The 14,435-nt window shown below is 43.3% G+C and overlaps 1 protein-coding gene across 3 annotated transcripts in view; it reads right to left on the reverse strand.

Moving 5' to 3' along the window:
- The window catches only part of raly (RALY heterogeneous nuclear ribonucleoprotein), an 88,390-nt gene extending 83,752 nt beyond the window's left edge, over window positions 1–4,638 (reverse strand). For all 3 annotated transcript variants that reach the window (XM_034586412.1, XM_034586411.1, XM_034586413.1), the window contains exon 1: window positions 4,534–4,638. The gene's annotated coding sequence lies outside the window, so the exon portion shown is untranslated. The remainder of the gene's footprint in view (window positions 1–4,533) is intronic.
- Window positions 4,639–14,435: the final 9,797 nt, after the last annotated feature.

The following is a 14,435-nucleotide window of genomic DNA, read 5'->3' on the forward strand; positions in this document are numbered from 1 at the left end:
TGTAGCTCCTGTAGCTCCTGAAACATGGATTCCTGTCAATACTTCCACATCAGTGTTATGTCACATGAGACAACGCCTGACACTTGCATGATGCACACCGAGCGGCTAGTCTAACAAAAGCAGGTCAAATTATATTTAGGTTCACCTTGGCTGGACTATTGATGGGTTCTCATGCTGCACACACCTGTGATCGGGGAAAACGTCAGGCTTAGGTCCAATTCAAACCCACAGTACAGAACGCAGGTTGTGTTGATGACTCGGTTAGTTTTCACTGTCAATCAGAGCAGACAGGGCTATATCAGGAGAGGGGGGGGGGGGGGGGGTGAAAGGGACAGGAGGTAAAACCAAGTGTTTGAGACAGAGGCTGAAAAGAGGAGCTGCAGCGATGGACAGTCTGAGGAAAGTGTACACCACTAGAGAGCCGGCACCGTGGAAAGTGACTCGAGGTTTGTTTACCACCCGGCTCCTTGTTCTCTCTCCCGCTCTCTCTCCCCATGTCACGCCTACGTTGTTCTATCAATAATGACAAAATTAATAATGAATAATAAAGTGATGACCTAAATTAAACATTAAACACAATCTAAACAAAAAAAATCCAAATATACAATGACAGCCTCAGCTAAACTTTTACAAACTGACTAAAGTTTTAACTTGAATTTCGTGCTGCAAAAGAAATATGCAGTCATGTTGGAAACCTGTAAATATGCAGCTAAAATCAATATGAAAATCCATTTTCTTCAACATAGGCAACAACACTGGCTCGTGGCATCGGTGTGTGTGTGTGTGCGCGCAGCCAAACTAAACAACACACAATCCTGCACGGCACAAACACTAATGAGGTTCTACACGTGGAGTCAAAGTGCAGCAGCATCTATTCATTATCAGCACAGAGCTGCTCAATAATTAACATGACCAAGTTAAAAATCTGAGTTATTATTTATTCATCCCTGTTTTCATGTGCCTGGTTGTTATCGATACAGCTGCCTGCACACGCATCAGTGGAATCGTACATCAGAGCTGCAGCTCCCAGTCCTGACTGGGAATACTTTCACTCGGCTGTGGGTAAACTTGCACTATCGAGGTTTACGTGTATGAGTCGGGACTTTTCCAGCCGACTTATCAGCAGAGAAAACTCGAGAAAAACACGAGAGCTGAACCTGGTGCACAAACTTTCTCTTCACATTTTCACACATCGTTCCCTTTTAAGTTCATATCTTGGCCGTGTTCACAGACAGTTGCTTATTCGCGGCCTCAACAGTCACACAGAAGCATTAGCGTTCGCTCTGAGTCGAGTTATTGTCCATTTATCTGAATCTTTTGGTCCGTTTTTTGGTTCTCGACCGACTCCAGAGGGAAATATCCGGCTCTTTAGCTGCTAAATGTTCCGCTGCGTTCGCCAGCTGCTCTCTAACCGGATCAGTCTGGTGTTTGGAGCCGAGCACAAAGGGAACACTGGATTTTCAGAGCTTTTTCTTGCAGGTTTATCAGCCGATCACACACAGTGTCATCCGATGAATTGGTATTACAACAATACCGATAACTACAAGTGACTCTGCTCCTCTGATGTTTTCTAATCATCACACTTAGAACTGATCTTTTTTTACATTTTCAGTTAATGGTCCAGCCCCACACTGCGTTACCAGTTGACCCATCAAAGAAAAAGGAGAAGAAGTTTGTTTGCTTCCTGGTTTCACTTTCACTGCGTCTGGACAGTTTGGACGTTTTGCTCCGGCGCAGTGAGAAGACAAAAGGTTCAGGAGTTTGGGGAATCGACTCATGACTGTGCTTCAACTGAGCAAGAGCCTGAAGACAGTCGACCATAATGTCTGGATATCAACCGACCGTCCAACTTCCAACCATCCGATCGCTCCACACTGCCCCCTGGAGGCTGCAGAACAAACTACACACAACGGAGCTGAACTTCGGACTCTAAAATGAGTCGAACATCATAGAGATCGAATCAGAAACAGGCTCAAATCGTGCAAATCGTCACGGTGCATTCACACTGATCTACTTGCATCGAGTGGTAAAAGCAGCTTAACATCCTCCTTCTCGACTACTTTTACTAGTTTTCTGTGAAAATGGAAGAAGTGGGTTTTGCCTCAGTGCAAACTGAAATGAATGGGGAACATAATTCAGCTTTGGTTTGCACCACGATTCTCAGCAGAGCTCCACACATCTTCAACCAGCGTGGGTCTAATCAGCCACTGTAATTGAAAAGTGCGGAACGCCTGTAAAATGTAAAATCTTAATTAGTGGAGCCTTAAGTAGTATCTGATATGTGGCACATTTTAAAAATGAATTACGTGTTTGCCAAATAATTGCTCTGGGAACACGTAGTAGCTGAAACGTCTTGTACAACTGAGCTTTGTTCCGCTACAAACAAAATAAGAATCACATCAGCTTCCAAACAAAGGCAGCTGAGCTACAGGCGGACGGATCCACACACAGTCACTAACAAACACACCAGGGTCACACATCTACTTACAGATGCTGTTTGAGGATAATAAAGACCAAACACCCTCAGAGTAAAGTAAAAAAAAAACAGCAGGTTCAACTGGAAATCTCACAATTCAGTCTTTTCATAAACTAACTGATTTAATAAAGTTTTATCACAAGAGGGTTGCAGTGTTTAAATCCCATTTTCTGGTTAACTCACCCAGTCCAGTGGTGCACATCTGTATTGGGCCCCAGTGGTAGAAGTGAATATAGATTCTTAACAAGGTAAATCTGCCCATTTTCTCTCTCTCTCTCCTGTCTCGACTTATATGTTCGATGGATCAAAAGCCAATGAAGATCCTGTATAAACCTGTATTTATGTTTTATCCCAGGGAAGAGACAGGCAAACTATACGGTTCTTATACAGGTTAAAGGGAAATACTGTCATCCTGTGCACAAGTATTTAAAAGCACCGCCCAGCAGAATGTTTTGTAGAGATGTTCCAGTTCCAGCTTCAGAAATGCCTCAGATGCTCTGAGACTTTAAAGTATTGTAGTTTCACCCGGATAAAGCTGCAATTTTCTTTTTCTGGAAACCACTTCTTGTTTGCTGTTCAATCACCACCGTCAAAGAGGAGATATCTGGTAGTGCAGCATTAGCCACAGCCTCGGTAGCTAAATTGTAAGGAAGTTGTCAATATCTCACACTGGTAGATGCACTTTAAAGGTTATTTATAGGAAGTCATTCTTCTATATTCGTACATATATTTATTTATTTGTGTTCTACATAAATGTTATATACCAATCATTCTCTGTATTTGTTTTTCAAAGGGTTTAACCTGAGCCAGGCCAAACAACAGTGATAACGATCATCACTTCCACACAGGATAAATGATAAAAGTATGTTATAGAAGTTATTCTGTTTAAATGCACAAAGTCCAGGTGTCAGAATCGTCTCGGGAAGGAAACTGAACATCTGTAATTCTGTCAGTTAAACATCTTTAAACCTTTATGTTACGTTTTATTTTTAAGTTCTTCAAAGAGCGATCTGCAGCGCATTCACATAAATCTGACTTCTCCATCGGAGCCTCATTTCCAGTCCACTAGACTTCATCCAAATGCCAGAACAAATCGTGAAATAGCAAAGTTCAGGGTGAAGGGTTTATAAGAGCAGGGCATGTCAGGGAAATATTTCCCAGCATGCAGTGAGGTGCGGAAAAAACAAGGAGCAATAACCTGTCAGCTGATATTTCACATTACAGATGCAGGGCCGGACATGACAGTTACAAACTCGACCTGTCAGCTCCTCCTGGTCTGCATCATGGGGAGCGACGGTGGAAGCAGGAGGTGTGTGTGTGTGTGTGCGTGTGTGTGTGTGTGTGTGTGTGTGTGTGTGTGTGTGTGTGTGTGTGTGTGTGTGTGAGTGTGTGTGTGTGTGTGTGTGAGATAGTAAAACATGTTCACACTCTGAAACTGAACAACAGAGATCAACATTCAGGAGATCAATTACTGTCCCAACAGAAATACGAGCAGGTCCATGGATGTCTGTGCAACAACTGCCCACTGTCTTCATCCTCACCCTCATCATCATCATCATCATCATCATCATCCTCATCATCATCATCATCATCATCATGGTGTTCTGTCATGCTGCCTGTGCAATGTTCAAGTTCAAGAGAAATTTTAAATCCCATTTGGCTTTTATGAAAAAAAAACAAAGAAAAAACAGAAGAATCAAAATGCACCAAAATCAAAAACACACAATACAACTAGAAGAAAAGACCATTTCTCAAAATGAAAAGAAAAAGAAAATAAAAAAACATAAGAGAACCAATAAATCAAATAGAAAAACAGAAGCTGAGCTTTCCTGAGATTCTAGATCTGCGCAGGTTTTCGCTGGAGCAGATCGAGCAGCAGGTGAAAGCTCCGGTGAAGAATCGCGGGGAGCAAACAGACAATAAATCCAAACCATCCGCTGAATCAAAATGTAAAAAAGGAAGGAAAACAAACCCAGCAAGAAAGAAAGAGGAGCAGGAGGAGGAGGAGGAGGAGGAGGAGGAGGAGGAGAAGCGAGGAGAAGTGAGATGTCACCTACCGACGCAGGAGGCAAAAACTGACGCTGGAGGAGCGAGGAGGAGCGAGGAGGAGCGCAGCGGCCGGTGCGCAGGAGGTTTCACGGCTCAGTGTGCGCTCGGTTACCGGGATGGAGCTCCGACTGCGCGCCGGCGAGAGGGGCGGGGATGAACAGCAGAGGAGCGGACTGGAGCGAACCACTGAGCCCCGGCTGAGGGGGGGGGCGGGCGGGCGGGGAGTCCGGGCTGCAGCCGGGAGCGTCGTGCGTAATTCTGGCACCGGGGTTAAAAACGCGCACAGACAGAACCACAGAGACAATGTTTTTTAAATGGGGATCTCATCCACAAATCAGTTTATTGGCTGGTGTCTGATATGTGATTATTATAAGGAAGCGTTTCTGCTTCTGGAAAATTAAATCCAGACATTTTCTTATTGTGGAAACACGAGGAGAAGCTCAAACTCCATGTTCTCCATCACCATTAAAACAGGCAAAGGTGCGCAGCCTGTCCAATCACCTTCCTCCTGCAGCTTCCTCCGTTCAAACGGAGCTGTGGTCCAATCATACAGCACCCAGCTGGATGATGTCACAGCCACGTGACGCTACACAATTTAAATCTTCCACTTCCCTGTCACTCAAGCTAAACGGTGGAGAAAGATTTAACGAAACACATTTTATTCTTTAAATAAATATATTTCTATTTTAGGGGGAGAATTTAACAGCAATCAAGGAATTTGATTAATTTGGTGTAACAGCGCTAATTTCTTTTGACAGCAACGTTTTATTTTTCAAATTAAGCGACTGAATTACACATAACACCAGTCCCCTTATTGAACCACATTTAAAATCACCAGATCCACATTTTTATTTGGATCAGCACCACATTGCATGAATATCAGAGACATTCATTATTCTCTGAGAAATAAAGGAAAATGTTCAGCGCTGTTCTCTCCTTAATCTGCAAAACCCCAGATAACGAATAAAATTAATTGGCTTATACCTCATATCATGTGACTACTACGGTTTAATAGTAACAGGTTGAGGAAATGCAATATGAGCAGTTTTTTGATCACAGTGAATGTGATTAAAAACAAACATGTGACCAAATTAAATTTATTGTTCAAGCTTCGGTATCATTCTCTCTCTCTCTCTCTCTCTCTCTCTCTCTCCCTCTCTCTCTCTCTCTCCCTCTCTCTCTCTCTCTCTCTCTCTCTCTCTCCCTCTCTCTCTCTCTCTCTCTCCCTCTCTCTCTCTCTCTCTCTCTCTCTCTCTCTCTCTCTCTCTCTCTCTCTCTCTGTGTGGAAACATCTGCATCCTAACTGCCATCGGCCTCTTTCTGCCAGAAGCTGCTCACATCTGTCTGTGTCAAGTTGTATCTGAATCCAACTCTCCAGAAACATATGAAGAAATTAATTTCATTTCACGGTTTTGTTGAAACACTGATAATCTTCACGAAAGAAAACAAGCGTCCCCGTCGTCCAACCTGCAGCAGATTTATATTATTTGCATTATATTATCTCGTGTGCGACAGTAAAAACTTTACTCTGAACTTAACTGATGCTTTTTTTAAATAGATTTGTGAAATAACTGCTCCTCGAAATGAAATCTTTGGTTTGGGACGATCACGTCAAACCAGCAGCTTCACATTACTTTTTCCTCTCCTCACCGTTAATTCACCTGATCTAACCCCGGCTGCACAAACCTCAGGGATCTGGGCCGAGACATAATCACCGTCTCTCCTTCATTAGTCCCATTAAAGCGTTTCCCACAAACAGTGAAGAGGCAGGAAATCCTACATCTTGGTTTTCTCCCCTAAAAGCTTCCTAACAAGTTACTCTTCCTGCTGATGTGTCTGACTTGTGCTTAATGAGCTGAGGAAATGTTGTGTAAGCATGTGGGCTTTGTCTCTCTCTCTTCATTAAATCCACCTTAATTCCTCACAGACAGTTTTAAAGTTCAAGTCTCTCTGCTGATGGGAAGTCGAGTGGAAGGAAAGAGCGGCTCGGGGCGGTGGACTGAAGTAAACGTTTGAATCATGGACTGTGTGTGAAGATCGGTGTCTTGATCGCCCCCTGGTGGCTGGCTGCAGTATAGGTCGTTAACCCCGTCTTCTCCGTGTTAGTGCATGGGACATGGGGCAAAGTGAAATACAGTGTATTGTAAGTAAAAGGTAGCTTCTGTCATTTTAAGTAGTTTTTATCAAACTGATTATCAGCGTGAAACATGATGATTGACAGCTGAGACTGTTTTTCGCAGACTCTGACTCCAAATGGCGTCTCCAGCACAAAATGGCAGCGTAGGAATATTCCGGCTTCTTTCTGGAAAGTGGGAGGAAGTAGAAACGTGTCTTCGTATCCAGTCTGTGGCGTGAACAGTCACATCACGTTTCGGAATCTGAAAACATGTTTTCCTGTGAGTTGACATGACAAGAATCATCTGACATTCCCAGTTCGACATGATTAGAATTCAAAGACTTTATCTGTCTGGAATTAATCGCTCGAAATGTCCTCGTGCTCGATTACAATTTGTCTTTCTTCTTCATGATGTTAAAAAAGGCCACAATGGATCAACCCCCTTGGTTCTATTTCATGGTTTTAACGACAATAGAAAACACACAATCTTACACACAGACACCGAGCACATTATACATTATATGTCAGCAAACATTCACGTGAGCGGGACTTTTATTATCTCGGCATGTAGCGGAGCCTCCGCCGACGTGACAGGTTAATTTTCTCCCGCTGACCTTTTCATACAACACAGTCACACTGATAAGCTGAGGTAGAGAACTGAATTACTCCCCCATTGAAAACAAGCTTCTTTTGTCCAGTGCTCATATCCACGTGTGTGTAATGTGACAAACTAGTTTTCAAATCTATCTCAATACCCTTTCTCTTCTTTATACTAAATGTATATTAAAAATAAAAATTCTCTTGTAATTCTCAAGAAAGGAAATCTATCATTTCATCAACGAAACCTTGGAATTGTATAACTGAACTGTAACGATGAATAGAGATGAGCAACATGAGATCAGTCACTGGATTCACACAAACCAAGTCGGAGGCGGCTCTACTGGGAATCAAACCCTGAATCATGGCAGTGGGATTTAACCCACGACCGTAAGCATTGAGCTTTACACAAAGGGCTGGAGTCAATGTGCAGAGCTCAGGGTCAGACACAAAGCTGTAAAGTATTTATTAGCTGTGCCTCAGAATCTAGGGCCGCATCCTTTGGAGGCTGCGTTTCAAGACCGGCAGACAAATGCGTCCTGAGCAATGAAGGACCCAACAGCTGGATCGGTCTCAGGCCAACCAATCCCAGGATTCATTGCAGGCCACTGACGAAGCTAAAGATCTGATTGGCCGAGCTGCAGTAAGAGCTCGTCGCTAACGATACAACAAGCCGGGTTCAAGGGTTCCAACTACCGGACTTCTGGAGTCCAAACCCTAAATGTAATCATCACACTAAGACACATATTTCCCTCTTTTGATATGCATCCATGTGAACGGGCAACAATTTCCCAAGTAGAAGGTGAGATTTGTTCATTGAAAGCTGATCTGCAGTCACATCCATGCACCTCCGTGTTCCTACAGGAGGTGGTGGAATCTCAACACCTGGAGAAATGAAGCCAAAACATTTTGTTCTGATAAATTTCACTGGAAGTAAATTTAAAGCCTCAAAAAGAACATTAAGGAAGTGAGTGAGTGAAAATGTCTGTGCCTGGTCCACACACACACACACACACACACACACACACGCACACACACACACACACACACACACACACACACACACACACACACACACACACTGTAGCTTATCAAATGTCAGTGCTTAGAATTTATGACACAAACCTTGGAGAAGACTCAGCCTGTATAAATGGAACAGACCTTGCATGTGTATGAAAATGTATGAGTGGCTCAGACCGACACACACATGCCCACTCTCTCGCACACACACACACAGACACACACACACACACACACACACACACACACACACACACACACACACACACACACACACACACACACACACACACACAGGTTCATGCACACAAACAAACTGTGTGGATTGGCATTTTGCACACGAAACTCTTGAGACAAACTTTTGCACCAGTTGAATGAAAATCCAATTTTATCACTGGGCTGTTTTTCCCTTTAGAACAAGCAGCCTGTCAACCAGCTGCTTCTTTAAATAATCAGCTTTGAGTAACTTTATTTTTACATATTATTTCAACGTGCATTCATTATTTAGTTATGGTCCTGTGACACAGGCAGGATGTTTCAAATGCAGTTTACCATGTCATTTGCTGGAGGGCTGGAGAATGACCCAGGGACCCGTCAACATTTAGGAATAGATTTGTTTCACTCAACATGACCAGATAAGGAGATTAACCAGATTCCTTATGCTGGAATAGGATTCGTGCTGTAATAAAATGTTACGGTCCTTCCAGACGAGGTTATTGGGGCGTCGCAACAGGGGGCCCCGAGTTGGGAGGGGCCCCGGGAAATTGCTGATTGCATTTTACCACAGCAGTGACATTTTGTTTGTGAGAGCCACCTTGGATTGTCAGAAACCGCTTGATGGGGCCCTCGATGCTCCTAACTTTTTGCAAAAGGTTTCGCTGAAGGGGTTTGATAAAGGGCCCCCAGGTCCCTCCTGCCTGGGCCCCTAACGTCCCTCGAAACTCTTGTGGTTATGCTGACATCCTCAATCTGTTTATTACACATTTAACTAATTAAAAACACACTTTAACATCGTGCTGCTGTGTATTTATGTACAACATAAAGTTTGGAAGGTGTGCGAGGATTCTTCTTGTGATATTTTCAAGTTGTGTGCGATGTCTGAGGTAAATTGTTCCTCTGTTGTTTTCTTGTGAGGAAAATAAAAGTTTTGCTTCTAAAGCTTGTTCGAAACCACCCCCCCCTCCAAACATCCCAGAAGTCCCCGGAGACGAACCTGGAGAGATACCTCTACCCAGAAACCAGCCTGTCAGTTCAACATCTTTGATGCACAGCTTTTTTGTTTTGTGCTATAAAAGCTGTTTGAATTCCCGCATTGACTGATTATTGTGTGGAAATCTAGGCCAGATCTGCGTCTGTCAGACAAATCACTACAGGCGTTTTCCCTGCTGTACATCAGCTGCCAAATCAGCACCGTGTGTGTTTCAATGTTAAAAGTTTTCCCTCCAACCTGCCGTGCACGTGTTCCGCTGTGTGCGACCACCTCCCACATCTCCTCCAGGAGAACTTCATCGCACTTTCAGGTGAGCTCCTCACTTTGTGTCAGCAGTTCAGGGAGCAAGTGATTTTCCCCAGTTTTGTTGTGGGATAACTTCCCTGGACGAAGGTCAGTGGGCGCTCGGACCTTCTTGCTTTAAAAGAAAGAGTCGAGGTCGCGATGTGGAAACACGACATCGACGTCATCCCGATACACACGCTCGACCAATCACGAGCCAGTCTGTTGTCAATATTCATGTTTCACCCTGTTTTTATATCATCAAATAACTAAAGAAACTCAACAGACAGAAAACATCTTTTTAGTTTGGCCCGAATCCCGTCTGCTAACATGGAGGAGGCTGGTTTCATGACCTTAACTGCAGCCAGGGGGCGATCAAGGTGATTTGGCTTCACTTTTTAGGTTTGTCTTGTCGTCACAGTTAAGACACATGGACGTAAGTTTCTTGATCAATATATTTATATTAATTTAATTTAATGTATAGTTTTATATTAAAGCATTTTGTTAAGCTTTATAAATAAACATATTATTATTATTATTATTGTTATTATTGTCCACATACTTTTGGCCATATGGTATATTTCATGTTAAGCAGAATTGGAAAATAGTACGTTTTTTAAAATAACAAATCAAAGTAATATTTAAAATTTACTGATTTTTTCTTCAAACATTTTATGGCTTATGAAACTAATTTTCCAGCTCTGTAATTTTGTGGGGATTTCCCTAATGAAATGACTTAATAGAGACATGAACAGTTATAGATTAAATGTCGTACATTTCTAAAACCTTGGTATGATGCTGTGTGTGTGTGTGTGTGTGTGTGTGTGTGTGTGTGTGTGTGTGTGTGTGTGTGTGTGTGTGTGCAGTCCTTAACTTTGTGAAAGTGTCATTTCAGGGGTAATATTGCGAGTGAAGGTGAAACACCAACCCAACCCCGAAGGTGAAATATAAACTGAGTTAAAGTGAGCAGCGGTCCAGGGGTAAGGTCAAAGGTCGAGGTCGACAGTCGTGCTCAGCTGTGGGTCAATGGAATTCCTTCTCCACCTCCTTCTCTCTCTCTGGTCTTCTCTTCATCAGGCAGACACAGTGTGCTCCACACTTAACCTCCTCATTACCAACACACACTTTTAATCTAGTTTACATCAGATACTCCCCCGACCAGTCAAAGGCTTTACGATTAAAGAGACTTTATCCTTCAGATTAAGAGCAAAAGAAACGTCAGGTCACAATGGAAGAAGTTTAATTCAGTTTCTGAAAGTTTCCCAGTTGCCAAGACTCAAAGTTAGAACCTCTCCAGTCCACAGACAGGTGGATAGAAAGGTTTAAGACTAATGGTTAAACATCTGGGTGACTGAGACAGAACATCTGGTAGGTGAGTGGTTTAAAGTGTGTCTCCCTTTAAGTGTCTGCCTCTTTTCTAAAGAGACAGAAGAAAGGTCGTCAATTTTTGTAAAACTCTAAACAACCAGTGGTGGAAAATGCTGGAACGTTTGTCCACCAAAAAGCCTTTTGATACCCCGAAGCAATATCCTCGTTCATCCTCGTTTGTGTGCGTCAGTTCCTCTGATTGGTTTGTTGGACTTTGGTTGAAAAACACAAAGAGTTTTGATGCAGCCTGAAAGAATCACTGAGCGTCTGTGTGAGTTTACGTCCATTTCTGTGTAATGATACTGGAAAATAGAGGATGTTGAGCAGGAAGAGAGGAAATGTTACCTGCCACTAAAATATACCTACTGAAAATATTTATCTTTATCTTTATTGCACGAGCAGCTATACAGACATTTAAAATCAGTCTTTACTTTACTCCCTGACCTCACCTCTGTGTGTGTGTGTGTGTGTGTGTGTGTGTGTGTGTGTGTGTGTGTGTGTGTGTGTGTGTGTTTTATGATATTACTCATTATATCCTAAACTGGGCACAGCAACATTCAATCTGAACTAACTGCCCTCACCATCTGCTACACTGAGGATTGGTGTGTGTGTGTGTGTGCGTGTGTGTGTGTGTGTGTGTGTGTGTGTGTGTGTGTGTGTGTGTGTGTGTGTGTGTGTGTGTGTGTCGTTCACCTTCACATCCATGTGTTTTTTTTAAATTGTGAGTTCTGTGTTCGACAGTTTCAACTGAAGTGTTATCGGTGACAGTTCTTAGTCTCAGACTCAAGACCCGATTCATCAATTCATGAGAAAAGTAAATCCAACACATTTAGCCAAAGCATGTGCACAGGATTAATGCGGTGATTAATAACCAGTGACAAACTCTTTTCAAAGAGGTAACGGCGGCAGAAAGCCAGACGGAAACGTCAGGAGAATATATATAATACATTTTCATCCGTGCCTTTGTTGCTAGGCGATGGCTGTAATGACGGGAGAAGCTGGTGACGCAACAGGAAAACCAGACTGTCTCGGTTCGGTCCGGCCGACGCGGTGTAGACCAGGTCCTCCACAGGATGTGGCCCCCGAATTGAGACACAGCTGATGAGGTTAAACAGGAAGTGAAGGTACGAACAAATCTTGAAATGACACAACACAAAGGATTTCAAGAAAATAACTGAACTGAGGCAGACACAATAAAACAGAATCAAAATCCCAACATATTTCAAGAGTCCAAACATTTTTCCAAAGTTTACTGAGGCACAATCGTAACATTTTCACTGTATTTAAACAACTCAATGTTAATTGGAAGGTGTGTGTTGGGTCTTGTAGCTAAAGCTGCAGCTGTATGAGACAGTGGAACATGATCCAGTCGGAGGAACAGCCTTGCACATTCGTGATTTGCCAACACACACACACACACACACACACACACACACACACACACACACACACACACACACACACACACACACACACACACACACACACACACACTTCTCCCATGGAGTGATTAGTAGCTGAGAGTCCCCCGGAGCTCTCCTGGGCTCGTTAACATCTAGTTTTCTCCTCGTTAGGCTCAGATCAAAGATGAGGGTAATTAACGAGGTTCACATCACTGTAGGCTATTGTACCGCCTCAGTCCCGGCTCTGCTGCAGAACAGCTTATAACAAACACCCACACCCTGCTCACCAAGTCCAGTCAGGCACACTTATACACATGCAGCACACACACACATCCACCTGGGTTCATGTTCTCAGCACTGCATCCCTCACACACACACACACACACACACACACACACACACACACACACACACACACACACACACACACACACACACACACACACACACTACTCAGGGAATGTAGGATACTGAGAAGACTACATACAATAACACAGGTTATATTCATTCCAGGCATTTTCACACATGAAAGTCCAAACCAAGCCTCATGTCTTTGTTCCATTGTTTGCATTTGTTCATGTTAGTTTCGGTTTCACATTGTACTTTAAGGAGTACACTAAAGAATTCTGTATCACATACGTACTTCCTGTGGTCATCACCTACGTGATTACACCTTTGTTACATTTCTTTGTCTCCTCAACTCATCAATATCAACATTAGGTCAGTAAAACAACACAGGATCCTCATGATGTTACTTTAATTTTGTGTTTTTTACTTCCTGTTTCCTGCCTTTTTGATCGCCTGCCCTGATTGGTTCCCACCTGCCCTGATCTATCCCTCCTGTGTTCCCTTCATTAGTTCACGTGTTCAGTTCCCTCGTGTGACGCCGTGCTTCTGCTTATTTTTCCAGTTTATATTCCTGAGTTTTTCCCTGTGGTTTTGCCACCTGAGTTTTGGATTTCCACGTTTTATTTCCTGCCCTGCTGGACCCATCAATAAGCCAGATGTTGTTTATTAAGACTACATCTCTGCATCTGCTCGGAGAATTCTCCACAGTCGACTGTGGTACAACAACCTGATCACAGCCAGGCTCTTATCCACTCTCTGCTCTTTATAACTTATTCAAACCCACAGTGCATGCACACACACACACACACACACACACACACACACACACACACACACACACACACACACACACACACACACACACACACACACACACACACACACACACACACACACACGCCTGTGGATCATTACATGTCATGCAGATGTTAATTTCTTGTGACAGAACACTGGACCACACTAAGTCGTATCATCCCTGCTCTGTGATTGGAGGAGTTGTGTGCACGGCTGCCTGTGACCTTTTTTAAAGATGCTTACGTCTATAAGTTTCTGATCTTTGAACCTTGATACTGGAGACAATACATTTATTTTCTTTATGAGCAATAAAATCAAGTGCCACCACATGCTGGGCTTTTTCTATCACACACTGCCGCCACGTGCATGAGGGGCAATTTGTGGTTCGGTATCTTTCCCGAGGACATTTCGGCAAGTGGACTGGAGAAACCAGGGATCGAACTACCAACACTTTGGTTAGTGGACGACCTGCTCTTCCTCCAAACCACCGTGGTTCCATCAGCTCATCCAACTGGTTATTATTTTAATGACAAGTGCCTTTTATGGCTCCCACAATGGGGACTCTTTTTAAAAAGGGTTCATAGAGGCTAGCGACAAACATAGAGGCTAGCGACAAACAACAAGGAGAAGGAGAACACCACATGCATATTCAATGTAGCATGCTAAATACATCCCCTGCATGCACACACAGCATTCCCTGCATGTCACCAATGTGCCGTGCACCCCTGTGCTGGTGTACGTAGGTCTGCTGGAGACACAAGAGGTGTTCTT

Source organism: Hippoglossus hippoglossus, chromosome 5 (assembly GCF_009819705.1).
Source record: "Hippoglossus hippoglossus isolate fHipHip1 chromosome 5, fHipHip1.pri, whole genome shotgun sequence".
NCBI classification, from domain to species: domain Eukaryota; kingdom Metazoa; phylum Chordata; class Actinopteri; order Pleuronectiformes; family Pleuronectidae; genus Hippoglossus; species Hippoglossus hippoglossus.